The sequence below is a fragment of the Bactrocera tryoni genome, chromosome 3 (genome assembly GCF_016617805.1).
Source record: "Bactrocera tryoni isolate S06 chromosome 3, CSIRO_BtryS06_freeze2, whole genome shotgun sequence".
Taxonomy (NCBI): domain Eukaryota; kingdom Metazoa; phylum Arthropoda; class Insecta; order Diptera; family Tephritidae; genus Bactrocera; species Bactrocera tryoni.
This window is the reverse complement of record NC_052501.1, coordinates 23,542,683-23,568,107: the sequence shown is the minus strand read 5'-3', so window position 1 is coordinate 23,568,107 and position 25,425 is coordinate 23,542,683. Positions and strand designations below refer to the sequence as shown.

Sequence of the window (25,425 nt, the reverse complement as noted above, 5' to 3'; positions counted from 1 at the left end):
ATTTCACTATGTATTACATGAGAATTTAGGACAACAACTCTGAACTGAGACAAATTTCACAACACCTTTCGGTGATGTTCTTATTGACCAGAAGGCAAAAGATCTATTGGTGCAGAAACTACTAATATTTTATGGCTTATATGGCTGACATGGTCGAAATCAATAACAAGCTTTCTGATAACGGTATCACTTGATCTCTATACATACATATGTACGTCATTAATTCACATATGTATGTATGTATGTACACATTATGAATAAAAAATAACAATGTTTACTGTCAGTTGTGTTTAAATATTTCCATTTCACTTTGTTATGCTAAAAATTTACGCGTACGTGCCTAAACATATTGAGTTAAAAAAGCATGAATATCTGAAAAAATTCCGTAACCTGTCACATTAAGATACTATAAAATCTACATACATATTTATGTATGTAATAAGTACTAGGTTTATATATGATTTATATATTCATAAAGAACGAGCCCCTTTTCAAGAGTGTATGCCAACAAAACCACAAACGTGATCAAAACAAATAAATAAGTTAAATAAATACATACATACATATATAAGCATACATAAAAACTCTTGTACATATACACTAAGATATATTTATGTACATATGTATATATTTTGGTACACAGTTCTCCACAACAAAAACAATATTAAAGCCACGCGTTGTGAGCAAATAGATCTTCAAGGTCACTTACTGAAAGACTACCAACATTGACACAAGGCTCAACAACAAAAAAGCAGAAACTAGTGCATAGTTTAATAAATTGTATGTATGTAAATGCTTGTATGTATGTATATTATGTGTGTAAATTAGATTAATAAAACTACTTTGTAGCCTTTGATAATAAGAAACATCGAGCGACATAATACAGGAATATGGAAATAGAATTTAATTAAAATGAAATTGTTGTAGTTTTTTGTATATACATTTGTACTCGTATGTAAATGTGCTTTTATTTAGTTGATATGCGACGCACTGGCTTGTAGAACGTCAGCAATATTTGCATTAAACACCTAGGCACTGCGCAAGCAAAGGTTTTTTCAACTCTGCTCTATGTTATGCGGAAGCAGTATGGACTTGTATTAAAAAACAAGCAACAATACTGCACTGTGATATGTTTTTAAACGTTTTATTATATTTGCATGTTGATGTTGAAAAAATAAACTACTTAATCGACGTACTTCTTGTTTGGTCAAAGTCTTCTAAGCAGACAATTTTCATATATTACTATGGGCAAAAAATAGTGAGACTTTTTAATTTAAAACCCATTCGTCGAAATATTTTATTCTAAGTGGGTATGACTATCAGTGCCAAATGTCACAACAAAATAATCATTAGTGTTTAATATACGCTTGTTTTTCTCAAGCACAGAAAGTGCATTCTTTTTCCATTTTTATGATGAGTGAATTTTTTTAACAAAGAAGTTCCATTAAATTTTGTGTGTGGAATCAAATTTCTGGTGCCGAAAAGTGAAGGCACGATTGGTCCCAAAATCACTCAACTTTGTCGAAAAACAGCGTCACGTTAAAGTCCGACTACCAAGATGTCATGAAACGTATTATTACTGGTGATGAGTCTTGAATCGATGCTTACGACCCAAAAACAGACGATCGATCGGCCGAAGCCGAAAATACCATGTCAAAGCATGTCAAAAACTAAAGTTATGTTGACAGTTTTCTTCGTTTATCGAGGGGTGGTGCACTTCGAACTCCTTCCGGTCGGACAAACTGTCAACAAGGAATACTATCCTCCACTATAGGTGAAAGAGAAAATAGTCGTAGAAAACGAGAATATGGTTCATGACGTACTAGTTCATAGCGTAATTCCTTCAGTTTATCGGTCTTATCACAACCTGAATGAGGCGATGTGGTGTCATGGCCTTGGAGCAAAATATCACACGTGTCATTCGCCAGTTACCAGTCGATATGGATGGATTTACCATCTGAAACGTGGCCGCGGCCAACATTTGAAAGAGATAATCTTCAAAATATAAACATTACCCATCACATTTGAAGTTTCTATGTTTTTTCTGTAAAAAAGTGAGGAATCTTGAAATGGATAACCTTTTACATACATATGTATGTATATCCTGACTTGCATTTAGGGTGTGCTTTAAAAGTACAGTTTCCTATCATAATTTTTTCCTAAGAAATGAAATTGTCGTGCTGAATTGCAGGCATTTGCTTGAGACCCCTGTAAATTTAGCTTCTTTGTCTACTCATGACGAACGTCGAAGTGACTGATGAGTTCTGTGAGCAGTTCATACCAAAAAGTAGTAGTATCAGCTCTTTCTAAGCACTGTATTATAAACCCGCGACTAATTGAATGATGGTCGCAGACTCAACCCACTCACTCACGGCAACGTCTTTGCTATCTTTGAATATATTTAAATTTGCATTAAATTTACTAATTCAGCGCTCAATTGAGCTAAATGTGTCAACTAAAGTGCTTTGAGTGAATTGAATAGTTACAGTACAAATATAAATGCAAAATAGCAATTGACTTTGTGATTTATTTATTATATGGTATAACCGATGTTAATGAGTTCTACGTGATGTTGTTGAGAATTTAAAAACTAAAGAAAAAACGTCTTGGTTGCATCGGAGCTATAAAGCCCTTCACAAATACAACGGATTCTTTATGAATCAGTCAGTTTGTATAGCAGCTGTGTATGTACATATGTATATGCTATAGTGCCTCGATCTAAAAAAAAATGTTCACGAGATTGCAGCGTCGACTTGGTCAACACGGGATGAACACACGGACGAGCACCGACGTTTCTTTTTGGGTGTTCTAAACATCGTGGCAATCTTAAAACTCTTTTCAGAGTATAAATATTGCATCCTGTGAGTAAAAATTCATGAAACTCTTTATTTATCTTTTATGAGGTCACTAAACTTCTGTTTACATTTAGCGAAGTCCACAATACTTGTGTAGATTAAACCGAGTTAACAACCTTTGTTTACATTTGGGATCAATGACCCCTTTGTTTATATTTTATGGGGTCAATGACCTTTTTTACATTTTATGAGGTCACTAAACTTTTGTTTACATTTAGCCAAGTCCTCAACCTTTGTTTACATTTAGCCAATTCAACAACCTTTATTTAATTTTGGGGTCACAGTCGCCTTTGTTTACATTTTATGGGGTCAATGAGCCTTTTTTACATTTTATGAGGTCATTGATCGTTTTGTTTACATTTTCGGTGTCAACGACCTTTGGTTTAGATTCAGTCAAGTCCACAACCATTGTATACACTTAGCCAAGTCAAAAACTTTTGTTTATATAGCCGGTTACTAACCATTTTGTGAGGTATTTAACCCTTTTGTTTACATTTTGTGGGGTTAATGACCTATTTGTTTACATTCATGAGATCAATGACCCTTTCTTCAAAGTTTTTGAGATCCAGGTGAACAAAACTATTATAATCTCTGTTTCATGATCTTGTTCTAATTTATTAGGTTGTCAAATATCTCCCTTCCGCCTTTTTTTCTTTGGAATTTCGAGGCTATGTATAAAGCGCTACAGAGCTCGTATCTGGCAATACTATACATCTTTGAAAGGTTTTGACATAACCTACAAAACGTCGCTATGCATTATTAGTTTGGATATTGCTCTTATTCGATCAAACAATGGAAAACATCCAGTTAGAACGACATCTGGCATCTTGTGATATCGCCCAGAAGATGGGAGTTAGTCACCAAACCATTTTAAACCATCTGCAGAAGGCTGGATACAAAAAAAACTTGATGTTTGGATGCCGCATGATTTGACGCAAAAAAAACTTCTGGACCGAATTAACGCCTGCGAAATGCTGCTGAAACGGAACGAACTCGACCCATTTTTGAAGCGGATGGTGACTGGCGACGAAAAATGGATCACATACGACAATATCAAGCGAAAACGGTCGTGTCGAAGGCCGCTGAATGGTCCCAAACAGTGGTCAAGCCAGGATTGATGGCCAGGAAGGTTTTGCTGTGTGTTTGGTGGGATTGGAAGGGAATCATCCACTATGAGCTGCTTCCATATGGCCAGACGCTTAATTCTACCATGTACTGCGAACAACTGGACCGCTTGAAGCAGGCGATCGACCAGAAGCGTCCAGAATTGGCCAACAGGAATGGTGTAGTGTTCCACCAGGTCAACGCCAGACCACACACTTCGTTTATGACGCGTCAGAAGCTACGGGAGCTCGGATGGGAGGTTTTATCGCATCCACCATATAGCCCGGACATAGCGCGAGAGATTACCACCTGTTCCTGTCCATGGCGAACGCCCTTGTTGGTGTAAAGTTGAACTTAAAAGAGGCTTGTGGAAAGTGGCTGTCCAAGTTCTTCGCAAATAAGGAGGGGGGCTTCTACGAGGGGGGTATTATGAAGTTGCCGTCCAGATTATCGAACGAAACGGCGCATATTTGAACTAAATCCGATCACTGTAAAACTTTTTTTTTGAATAAAGTGCAAAAGCGGAAGGGAGATATTTGACAACCTAATATACATAATTAGAGAAATGGTATGCATAAAAAGCATTAAATGAACGCTTAATAAAAATGTTTAATCGAACAGCTTTCTGATGACTCTAAGTTAGACTTTATTTTTCAAATTAGTGCGCAAATTTAATGAAAATTCTAAGGCGATTTTGTTGAAGAAGTTCTAAAGCTTCAGTATCGTGTGATCGCTAATGACGTATAAATATTTATATGTATATACATATCGCTCATTTGCTGCAAGAAGTGCATAATTAGTGATTTTTGAGTTCACGATGCAATTGTTCTTATCTATCATGAAGTGAAAAATTTTTACATACCTATATATGCTCCGCTTGAGAATACATTCCTGTTTTACGTGTAAGGTTGGAGTCAGTTGAAAACTTTTAACGCGTTTTCTGGCAAATGATTTTTACTTATGCCGGTCTTGCAGCAAATGAAATTAAAATGATTAGTGTTATTTAAACGCATCGATCTAAGTGAACAGCTATGAGTGAAATTAAAATGTTATGTCATTTAAACGCACGACAGTGAACAGCTTGAGTTTCGAAATCACGTAATAAATTGTTTTATGTATGCAAGTGTTATTGAAACTGAAATCAAATTCAAATACATAGAAGGGTGCTTTACGAGTTTGAGGATAATATGAAACAAAGTGGAGATTTTTATAACAGAACACATACTAAGTAACTATAAAATCCGATCTGAACCATTTGCTTGCAGTTTTTAGCGATGTTTTGAAAAATCTATGATAATTTTCGTGAAGTTACCTTGTAAACTAAATAAGTTTTCCATACACGGACTTCAATTTGATCGAGTTTAGTTTGTATGACACCTATTTACATCCAAAAGTGCCCGATATCGGCAATTTCTTAGGAAGAAAAAGGCGTACATATGTAAAATTTCAGATCGATACCCCAAAAACTGAGGAATTAGTTCGCGTACATACAGATGGTTCTGGCTAAATCGACTCAAGTCGTCACGCTATACACTTTAGAGGGTCTCCGACTTTTCCTTCAGTGTTACAAAACTCATGACTAACTTCATACAATCCATTCAGAGTATAATTTAGACCTAAGTTGGCAGTGCAATCCTCATCTATTTATCTACAATTTATACTTTTTTAAGTAAACTACTAAAACAGATTTTGAAATTAAATTTCGGGGCAGAAGTAATATTAAAATTGATTACGTTATGGCTGAAAAAAAATCGATAACTAAATCGATAATTTTTTCTGTATCAAATTATCGGTTATAATTGAAAATATGCGTTTAAAATTGAACTAGTACTTCACTCCCTGGCAGATATCTTCGAAAGATTTCAAGCATTTTCCGTTTCACTACGGTATACTCGTAACCAATAATACCAAATATAAGTAGTTGCGTCCAAAAAAGAAATCTTCTTGAATCCACACATTATTTATTTTACCATAAAATATACTTATGTATATAATAAATAAATATGTATATGTACTCGAATTTAATAAACAACATCTGGCTTACTTTGTTTTAAGAAACGTGACTTCCATGGCGTACGCATAAAGCACGCGCCTACGAGGGTCGATCAATTAGACTACCGATCTTTGTTTTAACTAATTATAATTCACAAAAATCACTAATTTATGAATAAATATGTATATGAACAAACTATATGCTACATTATGTATGTATGACTGTATAAAAATATAACTTTATTGAACTCCCCTGGTACGCATTCGTTTGCTAGGCCAAATCGAAAATGTAAACAACTTGCAATGGGTTGAAGTGGCTGCGTGTGGGTGCTAGAGTAAAATATTGTTTACAAAGCCTTGCTAATGCGATCAAAACAAGTCAATAATCTCGCATTGGCACATACATACATACATATGTACTTCCCACTAATGCATGTGTGTATGTATGTGGCTCAAGAATTTATTTACTTATGTATAAATGTGTACATATGTATGTACATATATCTGTGTATATTTCGCTTTGCCGTTTCCGCGTTGTACGCCGCTATTGGCTACAAACAATGGGGGCCCGTCAGCGTCTGGTTTTGGTTTCGCCGTCTATGTTGTTGACGCCACTGACTTTGGCTGCGAGCAGCGGGGCATTGACTGAGGGGCTCACCGGTGGTCAGCAGCCGGCTGACGCTGTACGACACAGCAGCATTATGAACATATGAGCGAGTTCGTACACTCAGAAAAATATTACAATGATTTGAAAGTTAAAAATTAAAAAAAAAACTTAAACTTTTGTGAATATATTATAAATCAAAACTCATTTTTTATGGGTTTTACTCAAATCATTTCAAAATATATCGATAAAATTTGAACATCGTCTTCAATTCACCAACTCAATACTCGTTACGTTGGAGCGCTGCTGTAATGGAAAAAAAGAATTATATGTGACGGCAGCGAATAACTCTTTTGTAACGAAGAGAGATAGAGAGCGAGTATCATACCTTATTAAAGTGGTATTATCACGTTTTGATTATACTATTATAAGTGATTTATACCAGTTTTTGTTCAATTTTATTGCTGTCATCGATTCACCATCAAATCATCATTGTCACACAAATTATAGTATAAGAGCTTATATTGTTATTGCTCGAGTTGAAATCGTACAAGATCGACCTTTATCTTCAAGCTAGCAAGGTTTGCCCCCGGAAAATCAGCCATCAACGATTGGTATGCAAAGACGTATTTAGACGTAGTGAAATGAGCACCGAAGACGGTGAACGCAGTGATACCCGAAAGAGGTTATTATTAACGAAAAAGTTTGCAAAATAATTTTGAATGACCTTTACGATTGTTCGAGATAGCAGACACTCTAAAGATACTGACAACTGACCGTGTACATCATATAATTCATAAATATTTGAGTATGAGAAAGCTTGCGAAGTGCAAAGGATGAATCATGACTTCATCATTTCACTCCCAAGTCCAATCGACAGTCATCCGAGTGAATTGCACAGGATGAACCCGCTCAAACACGTGGGAAAACCCAAAAGTCGGCTGGCAAGATTAAGGCGTCTGTATTTTGGGATGCGCATGGAACAATTTTTATTGACTACCTTAAAGAAGGAAGGACGATCAAAAGCGTCTATTACAAAGTGTTATTTGACCGTTTGAAGAACCAAATCGCCGAAAAAGCCGCATTTGAAGAAAAAGAAAATGCTTTTTCATCAAGACAATGCACCGTGTTACAAGTCAGTGGATACGATTGCAAAAATTTATGAATTGGTCTTCGAATTGCTTTCGCATCCATCGTAATTACCAGATCTGGCCATCAGCGACTATTCCCTGTTTTCAGACCTCAAAAGAAAGCTCGCTGGGAAGAAATTTTCGTCGAATTAAGAGATGATCGCCGAATAATTTTTATTGACTACATTGAAAAAAGAAAAACCATTAACAGCGACTATTACATAACTTTAATAAATCATTTGAAGGACGAAATCGCTGCAATAAGACCGCATTGAAAGAAAAGTGCTGTTCCACCAAGACAATGCGTAACACAAGTCAGTGAAAACGATTGCAAAAATCTACAAATTGAGCTTCGATCGTCGAAACTGTGGCCTATTTTGAAGCAAAGAACAAATCGTACTACAAAATTCATATCGAAAGATTAGAAGGTTGCTAAGTATAATCAATGTACCACCCCTTGCAGAGCATTAGGTCGAATAAGAAGAAATGAATTTTGCTATAAAAATGTAGGCCGAGGACTTTTTAATTGACCTTTTATAGTTTGTTCAACTCGTTACTCTCCGAAATTTGGCGAATCGAAGACAGCTTTTAAGGCTAGCGCAAACAAATCAAACACTTTATAAGAATTAACGAAACTTTTAGATTTTGAGTGACTACTTTAAACTCTGAAAGTCCTAAAAGCTTGGTGTACTAAGAAAAAAAATATAAAAAAATCAATAAGTAAAAAAAAACAAATGATTATATTATAAAAATTTCTTTTCCGTGTAGCTTTTATGTTCTATTAATTTTAAATATACTAAAGTACGTAGTTATATGTCTGTATGTATGTAGTTGTGCTTATATTGCATAATTAACAATACGCTTAAGTCGTAAACAAAATTTGCCATAGGAATTAAGTATATACAGTACTTTAGCATAAACAATTAAGATTGCATATACGTAAATATGTGTGTAATCGTTGCCAGATTCGTTCTGACCGTTGTCACTACTGTTTTTGTTTTTGCTTGCAATACACGTCGTAGACACTTCTATAGTATGAACAATTCATTATCCAACACGTACAAATGCATTTATACCCGATCACAATGCGCTCAGTTATTAAAAATTTATTCATTTATCATTTGTTACCAAATTTGAGGATCATTAAAAATGGAATTAATCAAAATCATCTTAATCGACATCACCGCCCATCTTGAGAACCAGCATTCATTGTTGGATAATATTCGACCGAATGGACCACGGCCAGCAGTGAAGAAAATATAGTAACCGTAGCTGACAGCGTGGACTCGGACTGACGTATGGAACGACTTGACGCATTTTACGTCGAGATCTTAAATTGAAAGCGTACAAAATACTGCTTCTGTAAGAACTGAATCCATTCGATTTACCCCAGCGACATCGCCTCGCTCTATGGGCCCTTGAAAGCTTCCAAGAAGATTCGACGTTTTCGAGGAAAATTTTGTTCGGCGATGAGATCCATTTCTGGCTCAATGAGTATGTAAACAAGCAGAATTGCTGCATTGGGGACAAAGAGCAACTTGAAGAGAGCCGGTGGAATAATTGGTCCACACCTGCTCAAAAATGATCCCGATGAGAAGGTAACCATAAATGGCGACCGTTATCACGACATGACAACCGACTATTTGCTACCTGAAATTGAAGCCCGCGATCCCGGCGATATTTGGTTTCAACTAGACAGCGCCACTTCCCACACATCGTATCAATCAATGGATTTATTGAAAGAATATTCGGTGAGCAGATAATTTCACGTTTCGAGCAGGTCGATTGGCCACCAAGATCGTGTGATATCACACCGTTTGACTTCTTCCTGTGGGGATATGTAAAGTCTAAAGTCTATGCGGAGAATTCCGCTTCGATTCAGGCCTTGGAGCAAAACATCGTGTCATTGCCAGTTACATGTCGAAATGCTCGAACGAACCATCGAAAATTGGACTCAACGGATGGACCATCTGAGACGTAGCCGCAGCCTACATTTGAAAGAGATAATCTTCTAATGCAAAATAATGTTCTTTCGAATGATAATACACATTCTTTATTAAATTTGAAGTTTGTGTTTTTTCTTAAAAAAAAAAAAGTACGGAACCCCGAAATGGATCACCCTTTAACTCAGTGAAACTATTTTCGTTTTTATGAGAAGAAATTTAATCGATTTTACGAGATCAATTTAGCTAAATTCGATATTTTTCATCGATTTTTATTTAACATCTCTGAGCTACAGATATTAAAGAGTGAACATGTTTTTATTATAAACTAAACACACGCTTTACACCAATCCTTTCCGGTTATGTAACAAAAAATTTCACGCGATCGAAGTCCCACCTTATCAGTTTGCATTGTTTTGTTTTTATCAATGGTGAGGCTCTTGTTTTGCTATTGAATAGTTTGTCGTAAACAAAAACATCTCGCCTTAATTGCATTTTATCATTAAATTACAAGCGTGTACACTCATACAAATTTATCTATGTAGTATGTATGTATGTATAAAATACTTAAAGTGCATTTGTAATTGCAACTGCGTCGCCGGACAGCTGACAAAAAAGCACAACAAATACAAATATTCTAAAGTTACAACATTGCAAAACAAGCTTTTTTGTTTTTGTTTCTCAGTAGTGTTTATGGGTGTTATTGTTGTTGATACTTTTTTATCGTTGGAGCAAAACAAAACTATCGAATTGGTTGTGGCTTTAAAGTTATTTACTGTTTGTGCTTCGTTGTGGGCCAGAGAGCAAGGAGGCTTTTATTGCTTTGTTTATGAAACGCGCAAAGTAATCAAAATATTAGCAAAACAAAGTGTGAGCTAAAATGGTACAATTATTGATATCGTAATAACTGTTTTCGAAGCGCTAAAACTTGGAGAGTACCGAATACAACAGACTGGTATAAATTAAATAAACTGATATAGAGGCGAGAGAATAGAAAAAACAACTGGTATAAATCGCCAAAAATGGCATAATCAAGTAAATATAAGGCTATAAAGAGTTATAACTGTTAAATGTTATACCAATTTAATGGCACACCCATAACAAATAACTGGTATAAAGTAAACAAACTGGCATAATCAAATTGAAGCTGGTTTTAATGCGGCAAAAGCTGGAGAATCGAATAAACAACTGGTATAAATCGGTAAAAATTGCATAATAAATTAAATATATGGTTATACAAGGTTATAGAACTAGTTTTATACCAATTTAATGACACATCCATAAAAACAACTTGTATTAAGTAAATAAACTGGCATAATCAAATTAAAGCTGGTTTATATGCGCCAAAGACTGGAGAATCGAATAAACAACTGGTATAAATCGGTAAAAATTGCATAATAAATTAAATATATGGTTATACAAGGTTATAGAATTTAATTTTATACCAATTTAATGACACATCCATAAAAACAACTGGTATAAAGTAAACAAACTGGCATAATCAAATTGAAGCTAGTTTTAATGCGGCAAAAGCTGGAAAATCGAATAAACAACTGGTATAAATCGGTAAAAATTGCATAATAAATTAAATATATGGTTATACAAAGTTATAGAAATTTAATTTTATACCAATTTAATGACACATCCATAAAAACAACTGGTATAAAGTAAATAAACTGGCATAATCAAATTAAAGCTGGTTTATATGCGCCAAAGGCAGGAGAATCGAATAAACAACTGGTATAAATCGGTAAAATGGCATAATAAATAAAATATATGGTTATACAAGGTTATATAAATTTAATTTTATACCAATTTAATGACAAATCCATAAAAACAACTGGTATAAAGTAAATAAACTGGCATAATCAAACAGAAGCTGGCTTACTTTCGCTAGAGCTTGAAGAATAGGACAAACAACTGGCATAAGTCGGTCAAAATGGCATAATCAAGTAGATATAAACAGTCTTCGGTTAATAATTTCTTTGCCTTCGTATCGAAAAAGCAACGACAATGTTATCGAGTTGAATTCTTGCAAGAGAGTATGCGGATACCTCATTAAAGTGTTATAACTTCTATCTTCAATGCTGCTAAGTTTTGTTTTGCATATTTTAGCTAACTTTTAATATTGTGTATGATTCAATTAACAAATAAAAATAAATTTTGTCTTCATTCCTTGTATTTTTAAAACTTAAGACTTAAAATCAATTATGGTAACATTGAAGAAGACCAAAATAAATGGCTACAGAAACGTTTTTTAAAGCGCAAAAGGTGTTTTTTCACTAAGAAAGAATCATAACACAATTACTCATGCGTCAGAAATTATGTTAGCGCAGGGTTGCATCACAAGTGCTGCTCGTTTGTTTGAGGAAGTGGTATAGTTTGTTCGATTCGCTGGAGAGCTGTAGAGTCATAAGCAGTTATACAAATTTAAAGGGGTAATCATAAACTATATTATATCGAATTCAATTGGAAGACTTTGTGGTTACTATCACATTTTGTTTATATTAGAGCAGAGCTCAAACATTGGGAGTAAAGAAAGGTCGAATCGGACATGGCTACTATTTTTAATTATATCAAACATAAAATCCTTTTCGATGCTAAACATAAAACTAAGAAACCCATTTCTTGTTACTTTAAATAGTTTTTAGCTTTCTTGTGGTAAAAAAAGATGGAAAAGACTTGAGTCTAATATGTTTTAGGTCAAATAGAATGCTCGACTGATGTGCGAAGGGAATAGTTCTGGATGTTTTTTTTTCGAAAAATCACGTCTCATATACTACGCTAAATTTTTTTTTTAATTTTACTCAAACACATTTTAGGTAAACAGTTTTCAAAAAGCTATTGAAACTATCCCATATTATCGCCTAATGTCTACAAGTACAATGTTGGCAAAACTATAAATAGCAAATATTAAATGGGAGCACGTTGAGTCATGTCACTTTTTCAAATTTTCAGTACTAGTCATATTCAAAATCGAAAAAATAAGTAGGTAAAAATAGTGTTTTCGGGCAATAAAACTATATTCCAACTAGCATTAGTACCTGGCCGTAATTATCACAGGCAGAAATGGTTTGGCTTATATACAATACGTACATACATATGTACATCTATACATTAACTTGTTTATTTCACGTTTTTTTATTTATTGTGTTGAAAATTCTCTTAGACCATCCATTACTCTTTGTACCTTAATCACATACAAGTAAAAAGTAAAGAGTTCATCCAAAGCTTTTTGCGCTCTTGTAATTTTGTAAAGAGCATAAAAGCTTTAACAAAATAAATATTGAAATAGTTTAAACTTTGTTTGAGTAGATTAAATTGTGGATTTGTTTATATTATACATTAATAAAAGCTCTCTCACAAATACATAAAATACTAGAAACGAATAAGCTTTCGCATTTGTTGATCATTTTGTTGCATTTGTGTGGTCGATCGTATGATGCCGGCTCCACAATATGTATATAATCACATAAGCACATATGTATGTATGTATGTAGTTGCCTTACATGGAAACTATATATGTAAGTATATACAGATATGTGCGTATATTACCACTATAGCGGTTTGCCATACATACTTATGTATTTATGTTTATTCGTCTGAATTTATGTCTTTCGATATCGCATATCAGCTGTTATGACTTTGCAAACCACAATGACGAGCGATATTATCATCTGATCAGACCATAAAGTGTGAGACTTTGCTGGAATGGGTGACCACAGAGAAAATATACAAACATTTTTACATACATATATGTATGTATATGTACACATAATTATGTATACATGTGTGAATATTCCGTAGTTTGGTTAAATATTACTAATAAAATAAGTTCGGCGAAAAATTATATAATAGTCAGTGCATGATAAATTATTTCAATTTGAATAATGTCAGTCGTCTTCGATTTGCATTTTTATGCTAATTGAATCGCTATACTGTCTTGTCAGAAATCTGGTGTGAAAGTAACCTTATCTCTTCCTCTATGTGATTATTCCAGTTTTGTACTACTTGTTTATTCGATTTGCCATTTTCTAATATTTGTTATAATTAAATAGATCTGGTATCTGATCAAATTTGAAACGTACTGGCGAATTTAAACTGCGTGCGCAACCGAATCGATACAAAAATATGCTTAGATTGGTACAACTTTTTTATGTTGGTGTGAAGTTTGACGCGAAAAGTTTGTCTGGCGATTTTTACCATAAAAAATCGTACAAGCTGGCTTGAAATTATGTGTTTTCAATGGAATCACGGCTACGAAACCCTTGAAAATATTGAAAAAGTGTTTCCTAGAGTTTACTCAGATCAGATATTTGAGTGCTACAAAGCGTTAAGTATAGGTCGTGAAGCCATCTAAAACCATTCTCCTCTTTTGATGGCGACAATATCGAAAAATTTAAAGAAACAATGCTTGGAACTCGCCGTGTTGTCATCAGAGAGATGGTAGAGGATTTCAACATCTTTTTTGGTTAGACTCAGCGTATTTTGTTTAAAATTTTAGGTATGTAACGAGATGTGGGTTTAAAATATCTAAAATGTTTCTTTTTTGACAATTCAGATATTCAAAAATATCTCCATAAAAGATTTTTCAAAATTCAAATCATTTTCAAAGTTATAGCAGTTTTAGTGTCGTTGTAACTTAGCCGGTTTAGTTTTAACTTGAAACTTTTGTCACATTTTTCTTCAAACATGTTTTTTTCAAAACGATATTATCGATTTCTCAGTTTCATCTCGACCGATTTACGGTTTTTACGAGTCTTTATAGAGTTGGCTATGCCCCCAAGTAGCCATATCTCCAATTTTCTTACTATTTTTTATAAATTCGAAACAGTCAAAAATAATGTATTTCTTTATTCAACCAGCATTAATACCAACAACAATGTCAGCCTAGAAATTCAACGCAGAATAACTCTTGTCAACAGATGATACTACGGACTGAGTAGGCAATTGAGAAATAAAGTTCTCTCTCTACGAATAAAGACCAAATACTACGAGTCACTCATCATTCCCGTCCTGTTATAAGGTGCAGAGGCATGGATGATGAGTCGATGAATTTTCAAGAAAAAGGTTCTGCGGAAGATTTGTGGTCCTTTGCGTATTGACAACGGCGAATACCGAAGTCAATGGAACGATGAGTTATACGAGATACACGACGACATTGACATAGTTCAGCGAATTAAGAGACTGCGGCTACACTGGCTAGGTCATGTCGTCCGAATAGATGAAAACACACCAGCTCTGAGAGTATTCGGCGTACAAGGTGCGTTCCAAAGTAAACAGGACTTAAAAAAAAAACAGAACAAATGGTTTTTTCGGCAAAATCAATTTATTTTATTCAAAATAGTCTCCTTCTGTTTCAATACAGCTTTTTGCACGGTCAAAAAGCATGTCGAACGAGTGTTTTAGCTCGTTGGCCGGTATGGCCGCCAGTTTGCATAACGCTTTCCTTTCATGGGCAAATGCATTTTTCCGAAAAGGAAGAAGTCGCACGGGAGTGGTTAATGGTTAAAATGTGAGATTTGGTCAAATAATCGTCCTTCGAATGTTGGACTCTAAGCAATTTTTGGTCGTCAGTCAATTTGTGCGGAACAAACCGTGCACACACCTTTCGTAAGCCCAAATCTTCGGTCAAAATTCGATAAATCGATGTTTTGGAGATGTTCAATTCCATTTCCATGAATTTCAATGATGATTGTGGCTGATTTTTGTTGAATTCACGCACAGCTTCGATGGAATTTCCGGTGATCAAGGATTTTGATTGGCCCACATGTTGATCGTCATTTATGACCTCACGACCACTTTGAAAACGTTGAGACCACTCGTGCACTCTGCTACGGGATAGGCAATCATCGCCATAAACTTGCTTCATCAATTGAAACGTTTTGGTAAAAGGTTTACCAATTTTAAAATAAAATTTAATGTTGGCTCTTTGTTCGAAGCTCATTTTCGCTCCGATAACACAAACATACTGACACTTAAAACGCAATAACTTCACTTCCAATCTATGAAATGTCATAAAATTCTCACTGGACAATCGATAAAGATAGCAGATTTTAACGCACCAGTCGACATATGTATAGATTGCGCCACCAGAGAGTGTTAGATTCAAAACTCCCGTTTAATTTGGAAGATAGTACCCGCCGGGAGAAGCAGAGGAATAGGAAGACCTCCTTGTTGAAAAGACCTGGTGGAGAAGACCTGGCTACACTTAGAATCATCGATTGGCACCAAACAGCGAAAAGTATGAACTTTTGTAAACTCGGCAATAACCGCGTAAGCGAAGTCTAAAGATAAAGAAGACGCTGTTAGTAAATAACTAATAAAAAAGGGATGGAAGAAAGATTGAATGCCTTTTTTAAGAGACTACAAAAACTAGCTGAAATTTATAACTCTAAATTAGAATGCTAATTTAAACGTTTTGTAGTTTTCGCGATATTTTTTTATCAATCCTATGGGAAGCTTAACTTTATAACACAGCTTCGAACGCCTTTTGAAGACAATAACCACCTCATTGGAAGATTTGAATTGGATAGAGTAATTATGCAAGTTAATAAAAAAACAAGTAAGGAAGGGCTAAGTTCGGGTGTCACCGAACATTTTATACTCTCGCATGATAAAGTGATAATCGAGATTTCATTATCCGTTATTTACATATTTTTCAAATACCGTATTTGTGTAAAGTTTTATTCCGCTATCATCATTGGTTCCTAATGTATATATTATACAGAGAAGGCATCAGACGGAATTCAAAATAGCGTTATATTGGAAGAAGGCGTGGTTGTGAACCGATTTCACCTATATTTCGTACATGTCATCAGGGTGTTAAGAAAATATTATATACCGAATTTCATTGAAATCGGTCTAGTAGTTCCTGAGATATGGTTTTTGGTCCATAAGTGGGCGAGGCCACGCCCATTTTCAATTTTTCAAAATAGTCTGGGTGCAGCTTCCTTCTGCAATTTCTTCCGTAAAATTGAGTGTTTCTGACGATTTTTGTTAGTCGGTTAACGCACTTTTAGTGATTTTCAACATAACCTTTGTATGGGAGGTGGGCGTGGTTAATATTCGATTTCTTCCATTTTTGAACTGTATATGGAAATGCCTGAAGAAAACGACTCTGTAGAGTTTGGTTGGCATAGCTATAGTAGTTTCCGAGATACGTACAAAAAACTTAGTAGGGGGCGGGGCCACGCCCACTTTTCCAAAAATATTACGTCCACATATGCCCCTCCCTAATGCGATCTTTTGTGCCAAATTTCACTTTAATATCTTTATTTATGGCTTAGTTATGACACTTTATAGGTTTTCGGTTTCCGCCATTTTGTGGGCGTGGCAGTTGGCCGATTTTGCCCATCTTCGAACTTAACCTTCTTATGGAGCCAAGGAATACGTGTACCAAGTTTCATCATGATATCTCAATTTTTACTCAAGTTACAGCTTGCACGGACGGACGGACAGACGGACGGACGGACGGACAGACGGACGGACAGACGGACGGACAGACAGACATCCGGATTTCGACTCTACTCGTCGCCCTGATCACTTTGGTATATATAACCCTATATCTGACTCTTTTAGTTTTAGGACTTACAAACAACCGTTATGTGAACAAAACTATAATACTCTCCTTAGCAACATTGTTGCGAGAGTATAATAAACAGAAGCATATGAGTCTTAGCGAATACTGAGGATAGGAATTGGTCAAATATGTCCATCACAAGGAAAAGTCCGGCATCGATGCAGGCTTTTGTTCAAATTTTTTTTTCCTCAGCTGTGAAAATTCTTCGACCTTTCGAAACAAAGAAAGTGAATAGCCTAAAAAACAAACTGCTCGCGCTTAAACGAAATAAAAACAAAACAAAAACGATTTCGGATTGCAGTTGGGTTTCTAGCTTTCCATTAACTGTGCGCCAGTCACGCCCGTAAGCGAGCATTTAACAACTCAAAATATTAACCTGAATATGCTATGTACATGGTATGTGTATGCTTAATTATTGTTAGTTAATAAATTCTTGTTTGGCCACTTTAAAGAAACGATTAAAAGCAGGTATAACTTAAATCTGCAGAAGTCAACAACAGGCACGTTCGCACATAACTTTTCCATTTACCAACTTTCAAGTGATCTTATGGGCACCATGTGATGCCTTTGTTAAGCTACAGTTATTTTTCGCGCAGCTTATTAGTCATCACTGCAGGTAAAAGCCTTTGGTGAACAAGGCAAATCACAAAGACGCTGCAGCGAAGACAAAATCAACAAATAATATTGGTTATCCATACATTGTTGCACAAACACATATTACACACATTTATGTAGTGGTCCACACGTAGTGAAATTGACTCATATGGGAAAAAGAAAACGTAAAACAACTAAGGTGAGGCTAAGTTCGGACGGTCTGAACATGAGGTTTCGATCGGTCAGTTTATGTGGCAACTAAGTATATGCTTTAGTAGTCCGATCTGCGAAATTTGTAAAGAGAATGTAGCCTTGCCAAATTTGGTGGCGACATCTTGTCAAAATAAAAAGTTTTCAACACTTAATTCTTATAGATCCGGTATCGGAGGATATCTTAAAAACTGGTTCCTTATTTAAAGGCGGGCGGACAAACAAACGGCCATGAGGAAATACAGGTTTCGTCCGGAAAGTAATAAGACTGAATTTTTTCCGAATGCGCGCACCGATTGGACTCGGTAGAGGGCGTTCCTAGCTAACGAACGGTCAATTGTCTCCGTGCACCTGGAGAGTCAGGACAAACATTTTCGGCGAAAATGCAGCGTTTGTTAGAACAGGCGTACGCGATTAAATTCTGTGTGAAACCAATTTTTTAATAACGTAATCACAGGTGATGAGTCATGGATCTTTGAGTATGATCTCGAGACAAAGAGGCAATCTTCCGAGTGGCACACGCCGGCGTCTTCTCGTCCAAAAAAGGGAAGAATGCGAAAATTCAAAGTGAAAACGATGCTCATTGCCTTTTTTGACATCAAAGGCATAGTCTACGTTGATTTTTTTTCTTTCTGCACAAACCGTCAACGCCAAGTTTTACGTGGAAGTCCTCAAGAGACGCAAACGAAAGGTCAATCGGGTACGACCAGACATCGCAGCCAATTGGAAGTTGCACCACTACAACGCCCTGGCTCACACCGCCTTTCCTGTGAACAGCTACCTAACAAAGGCCGGTATCCCAACGCTTCCTTGCCTGAAAAGGCCGATGAAAGGCAAGCATTTTGAGATGACCGATGGGATCCAAGCAGCATGCATCTCGTCTCTCAAGGCTATTCCGGAAAATGCCTTCCGTGAAGCTTTAATGCTTGGAAATCGCGCTGGCAGCAATGCATCGAAGCAGAAAGAGCCTAAGTTTTTAAAGAATTGTTTTTTAAATCGACGCAATCCTATTACTTTTCGAAGAAACCCTGTACGTTCAATATACTCAAAAAGATTTCCCCTGGCGGTCGTTTGAGTTTGCTGAATAGCCAGAAGTCACGCGGAGCTAAATCAGGGGAATACTGTGGTTGCGGCACGATATTCGTTAAAAATTTAGCAAAAATTCACGAAGAATCAGTGCAGTATGCGACGCTGCATTATCGTGATGTAAAAACTAAGACTTGTCACCCTAAAACTGAGGCCTCTCTTTACGAAAGCTTCAATAATATTCCTTGTTGACAGTTTGTTTTGGTCGGAGGAATTCGGAGTGCTCCACATCTCGATAATCGAAGAAAACTGTCAACAGAGCCTTGATTTTTGACTTGCTTTGGCTTGGTTTTTGCGGCTTCGGCTTCCGCTCTGTCTACGGGTCGTAAGCATAGATCCAAGATCCATCGCCAGTAATAATACGTTGTATAACGTTTAATACGTCGGAAAGCATTGTTTCACAGTCGTTAACACGACTCAGTTTGCGAAAAAATTTAGTTATTTTGGGACCAATCGTACTTTCACTTTTCTTGGGCCCGAATGATCTTTCAAAATCACTTTCACTGATCCTTCGGATATTCCTACGAAGCTAGTAAGATTTCTGACTGTTAATCGTCTATTCTCAAGTACGAATTCCTTTATTTCATTGACGTGTTGAGCATCAGTTGATGCTGATGACCGGCCTGGATGTGGTTCGTCGTCAACGCGTTCTCGACCCGAACGAACGAATGGGCTTGCGCGTGAAATTGAAATTAAAAAGTCTTACTATCTTTTGCCATCAGTATGACATTAGATATACATACATATGTATGTATGTATGTATTTCTATTGTTAAGCTTTTATTAACAATTTTTAAGTGCATAAAACTATTATACTCAACGTGCAACTTGTTGCTAGTGTATAATAAATGCATAAATACATATGTATGTATATGAATACACATTTATGTATGTATGCAAATATGTACTATATATTGGAAAATGAGCAAGAAGTACCGATTCAAAGTGATATTCAAAGCAAGCAGCCTCACATTTTCGCAAATAACAAGCAGCGGCACTAACAACAATTGCTGATACTCGCATTTATTTATGATTACAACAGATCGTCAAGCGGGCTGGTCGCATGGTTGGACGGCGTGCAACAAGATGCATACCTACATACAGTGTATGTAACAACAATAATTGGATAGGCTGATGGTTCGACGAGCAGCTTTTACATGACGCGGTAAATGATTCGCAATGGCGAAACGTGATTTCAATACAACAACAACAACAACAATGAAAACAAAAACACAACATCAAAGTGAAAAAGCGGACAGTGTGCGCTTAGATGGGCGTTTGCGACGTTGGTGGCGGGCGACGCCACCGACCACAACATAGATGACAACAACACATTCTTGCTGCGCAAACACGGCATGTTTGCCGTGCCGTGGAACTGGTGCGAGCGCTGATGCAGATGCCGATGTAGCCGCTGTGTGGATTTCACGTTTTCGTTCAACGAACCTAACGTGAGCGAATGGCCTTAGATGTGTGTGTGTGTGTGTGTGTGTGTGCATGAATGGGTGTGCGTGTGTGTAATGAGATTTGTGCATCACGGCGAATGACATTTAATAGACAAGCGGGCGTGGGGACGCACGTGACGAAACACCCTGTAAATGGTGTTTGAAAAGAAATCACTATAACTGGTAAAAACAAAAGCGAAATTTGGTACGAAAAAACTGGTTATTTATTATTGCAACAAAACACTTCGCAGCGTCTAATGAGCGATAAGCCAATAAAGAAGTGCATATAAAGCATAATAGCATTGAAAGAGGAATAGAAAAATGCAGTGGAGAATTTTTCATAAATGCCAATTAACGAATTATTAAGGTAAAATCCGTTTATGTGAGCATTGATGAGAAAAAGTGGAAATGAAAATCATACCGGTATGTACATACGTATGTATGTACATATGTACATATGTGTGTAGAATTTTAACCCAATTAAAAGAGCTTATTGTGGATTTAACTTTTTATCAACATATTTTCATAAAGTTTGACTTTTCTTCGATATCTTTCATATGCTTCAAGCCAAAAAATAAAAAAATAAAAATAAACAGCCAGCTGAAATTGGCGTTTTTTTAATCAAATAATAAACGGTTATGTTTGTATGTATGCTAACATGCCCCTATTTTAAAATGCATGACGTTGCATTTTATTTTATAAATATACAGGTATATTGCATATAAGCTTAGCGATACATATACAGTTGCGTGCAAAAAAACTGATAACAACAAAAAGAAAACAAAAATAAAAAAGCTTCCATACAAGAACTTGAGTTTGATCGGTTAATTGGTAAGCAAATGAGGTCTTGGAAAATAGTATCGTTGCCTTGAACAATAATCCATGGCAAATTTCGTGAAGATATCTCATTAAATAAAAAATGATTCTACACAAAGACTTGATTTTGATCGTTCAGTGTTTATTTTAAGTGAGACCACTTGTGAATTTCCGAAAATCGTTTTTTTTTTTGTTTGCGCATACTAATGTGGTCAAAAATAGTAAGACTTTAAAATTTCGCGCGAAAACCCGTTTGTCGAAATATTTTTTTCTAGGTTGCTATAACTGTCAGTGACATCTGTGCCAAATATCACAGCAAAATAATCATTGGTGTTTAGTATACCCTCGTCTTTCTGAAGTAAAGTGCATTCGGCGATTTTTACGATGAGTGAAATTATTCAACAAAGAAGTAAAATTAAATTTTGTGTACGGAAAGGTTCACAATGTTGGAAAAGGCCTTCGATGGTAATTGTTTGTCACGAGCAACTGTTTTTGATTGGTACAAATTATTCAAAGAGGGTCGAGAACGCGTTGACGACGAACCTTGTCTAGGACGTCCATCAAAACTTGTTGATAATCAGTCAATAAAATAAAGAAATTGGTGCTTGAGAATCGACGAATAACAGTCACAGATTTTACTGGTATCGTTGGAATATTGGGAGAATCAGTAAACATCATTTTGAAAGATCATTTGGGCGTAAGGAAAGTGAAAGCACGATTGGTTAAAAAATCACTAAATTTTTTCGGAAACATCGCTACGTTAACGTCTGGGAAACCATGTTTTCCGACTACCAGGATGTCATGAAGAGTCTTATTACTGGTAATGTGTCTTGGATTTATGTTTACGACCCGGAAACATACGATCAATCGGTCGAATATCGTGGCAATGGAGAGCCAAAGCCGAAAAAACCACGTCAAAGTCAAAAATCAAGGTTCAAGGTTTTGTTGACAGTTTAATCGATTATCAAGTTGTGGTGCACTCCGAATTCCTTCCGACCAGCCAAACCGTCAACAAGGAATATTATTTGAGTGTTATTCGTTGTTTGCGCGAAGCTATTCGTAAAAAAAGGCCGGAATTATGAGCCGACAACTCTTGGTTTTTGCACCACGATAATCTACCGTTGCATACTGAATTAATTCGTCGCCTAGTGAAATCTCTTTCCAGCGAGATCTTTGAGACCAGGAACTTGAAAACATTCATATGAAATTTCAACAAACTTTTACTTTTTAGTTCAGGGTAGTACTATAAAACAAGCATAAAAATGTATTACTTGCAGTCAAGCCAAAGACATGTCCGTATTTTCCTGCTACTATTAGAACTCGTTTTAAATTACCTTTGAATTGTTGTGGAATTTCGTGACATGTATTTTTCAAACATTTTCTACATTTCTTCCCCAGTTATAACAATACTAAGCAATCACAGTTACACGTTGCATTTATTTTGCACGCTACTGTGCTATTGTAGACTCACTTACATACATTTATGCGCTTTTTTCTATATAGAATGCAGGTTGGAGGCATTTAAAATGCAACATAATTTCTATATTTCAGGCTGGAGCTGTTAATGCCACTCTGTCGTGGTCACTTGTCAGCTGTGTGAGTTGGTGTCACGCTAGGTAGCATTAAAATAATTGTATGACTTCCGTTAAGTCCGGCAAAAAATATATATGTATGTTGGCAAACACTTGTACAGAATATGGAGTGGAAAGCAGAATTGATGTCACAAGTGGTAATATGAGGCGCTTAAAGCCCATATATGTATGTATGTATGTATGCGCTCATATATTTATAAATAACTGTGTATGTATGAATTTAAATATATTGCATTTGTAAATGTATGTACTGTATTTACATACATACTATGTGGTCATAAAAATATGAGCCGCAGAATTAATATGATTTAGGGATGCCAAGCATTTGTATTCTAACAAAATAAACTAAAGGTGGAAAAAAATTCGGACGACGAAAAAAAATTCAAATGCTTTTTTAATTTCAACAGCTTGCGACTATTTAAGACTAGAATAGTATAAAATATAATTTTTATTATTGTCATCGCTATTGTTCTTTAGTTGTACTAACCTCTACAGTGAGGTACTTTTTTCTATACCGTGTTTTTGACAGATCTCGCGTGAGTCGTGTCAAGCTGTCATGCTACTTTTGTTCATTGTTGTTTGGCATTGCATTATGGCAAGACTTGGTCAATATTCAGGCTTTGGAGCAAAACATCAGCCGTGTCATTCGCCAGTTGAAAGAGATAATCTTCAAAAAACAAATGTCAAAGAATGTTCTTTGATAATTTGATAATAAACATTTTTCATTAAATTTGAAGTTTCTGTGCTTTTTCTTCAAAAAAAAAGTAGGGAACCTTGAAATGGATCACCTTTTATTATTGTGCTTATTTTAAAAGTAATATGTTTAGATGTGGAAACACTGAAAAATAAAGCAGCAGATTACTATATCTACCATAAATAAGAATATTGTATATACATATGTACTTTTGTCTCGAATTTCATGCTACCAAATACAATAACAACAATAACTGTCCAAGCATATTTTTTCATAGAGTTTAATAGTTTTAACGATTTAATGTTGAAAAAATTTGGGTGAATAAATTAATAATTCGTGTTGGAAAAAAAACGAAAATTTAACAAAAACAATAAACTCCCTCGACTTCACGCCGCGTTGCCTTTTTAATGTACTTGAAAATTATGTATTAGCATTAACATTCGCACTTACTCTAGAAAACGCACGCCAAACGCCATGAAACAATTTGAAAGAAAGAAAAAATTGGAATTTCGTAACACCAAATGCACAATAGTATGGTACGTATGTACATATTTACACACATACAGTTGCTCAAAAAAATAATCGGATGGGCTTTACATTATTATATTACATTGAAGTTCGTTTTCCGGATTTTGAAGTTAATGCGCCAAACAGTTTCGAAAATATGAGCGTATTTGTAAGGCATTCGAAAATAAGTTTGAAACTTTAAAAGCATTCTTCTGTTTTCAGAGTCAGTGAGGACAATACCTCTGAAACGCTGGGATCGTTCGTCACAATTAAAAATGTTGACTAATTGTTGGTTCATTACCTCTATGCAACTCTAATAAACTGTTTTTGATTTTGGGGTTTCAGCTTATTTGAAGTAAAAAATCTTTCTCACTGCCAAACACCTTTTTTCGGAGGCCCTTCTGGAGATCGGTTACAGGAACAAGCGAATCCAAAATTTTTAAAAACAAATAACCGATTATTAAAATACATACATACATTAAATTCTATAAATGTACATGTTTTTTAATTTAAATATTAAATAAATTGCCTTTTCCAAAAAAAATCTCGAAAAACACGTTTTTTTTTTACTTGCAAGTGGATTAAAACTATGTCCAAACGGAAGTGGTGAGTTTAACGATCTACATATTTAATTCCGCTGAAATTTCCTATGTAACATTATTAACATCGTAAATGTTGGATTCTCCATATTCGCTGTTAGCTCGGTTCTAAAAAGTATATCAAAATTTGATAAAAAAAAATAAGCTCCGGCACCGAAAGACCTACATTTCACTACAAAAATTCACAAGGAAGTCAGGAGAATTAATTTTGTAGGTGAAATAATGCTTATTTTCCAATAAAACTTTTCGGAAACAATATCTATAAGGAAACTGAGAGTAAATTCAGGGGATCAAGTTCAAACCCCCTTTTTGACAAAGAATATTCTGAGCGTAATTAAAGAAAATAATATAGGCAATTTTCATAATGACTCTTTACATTAGTCAACAAATTGGAAATATTGCGTGGCATCTGTGGGAAAAAACATTTTAAGAAAGTGGGCGTGGCCCGACTTCTACTAAGTTTAACGTGCATATCTTCTAAACTACTAAAGCTGCAGCAACCAAATTCGTCTAACGCAAATATTATAGGAGCTTCTACCGACAGCATGAAAACAATCTCCATATAACGGTACGATAAATCAATAACTAAAGACATCAGAGACATTAAATTTTACCAGCTAGATAGTATGAGAGAGTTTAAAGGAGAGAGTTTAAAGAACCTTATATACCTGAAGTT

General features: G+C 35.5%; 1 protein-coding gene across 1 annotated transcript in view; it reads right to left on the bottom strand.

Moving 5' to 3' along the window:
* Nucleotides 1-25,425, bottom strand: part of LOC120771789 (PDZ domain-containing protein GIPC3) — a 34,968-nt gene that overhangs the window by 5,474 nt on the left and 4,069 nt on the right. The gene's annotated exons all lie outside the window — the stretch shown is intronic.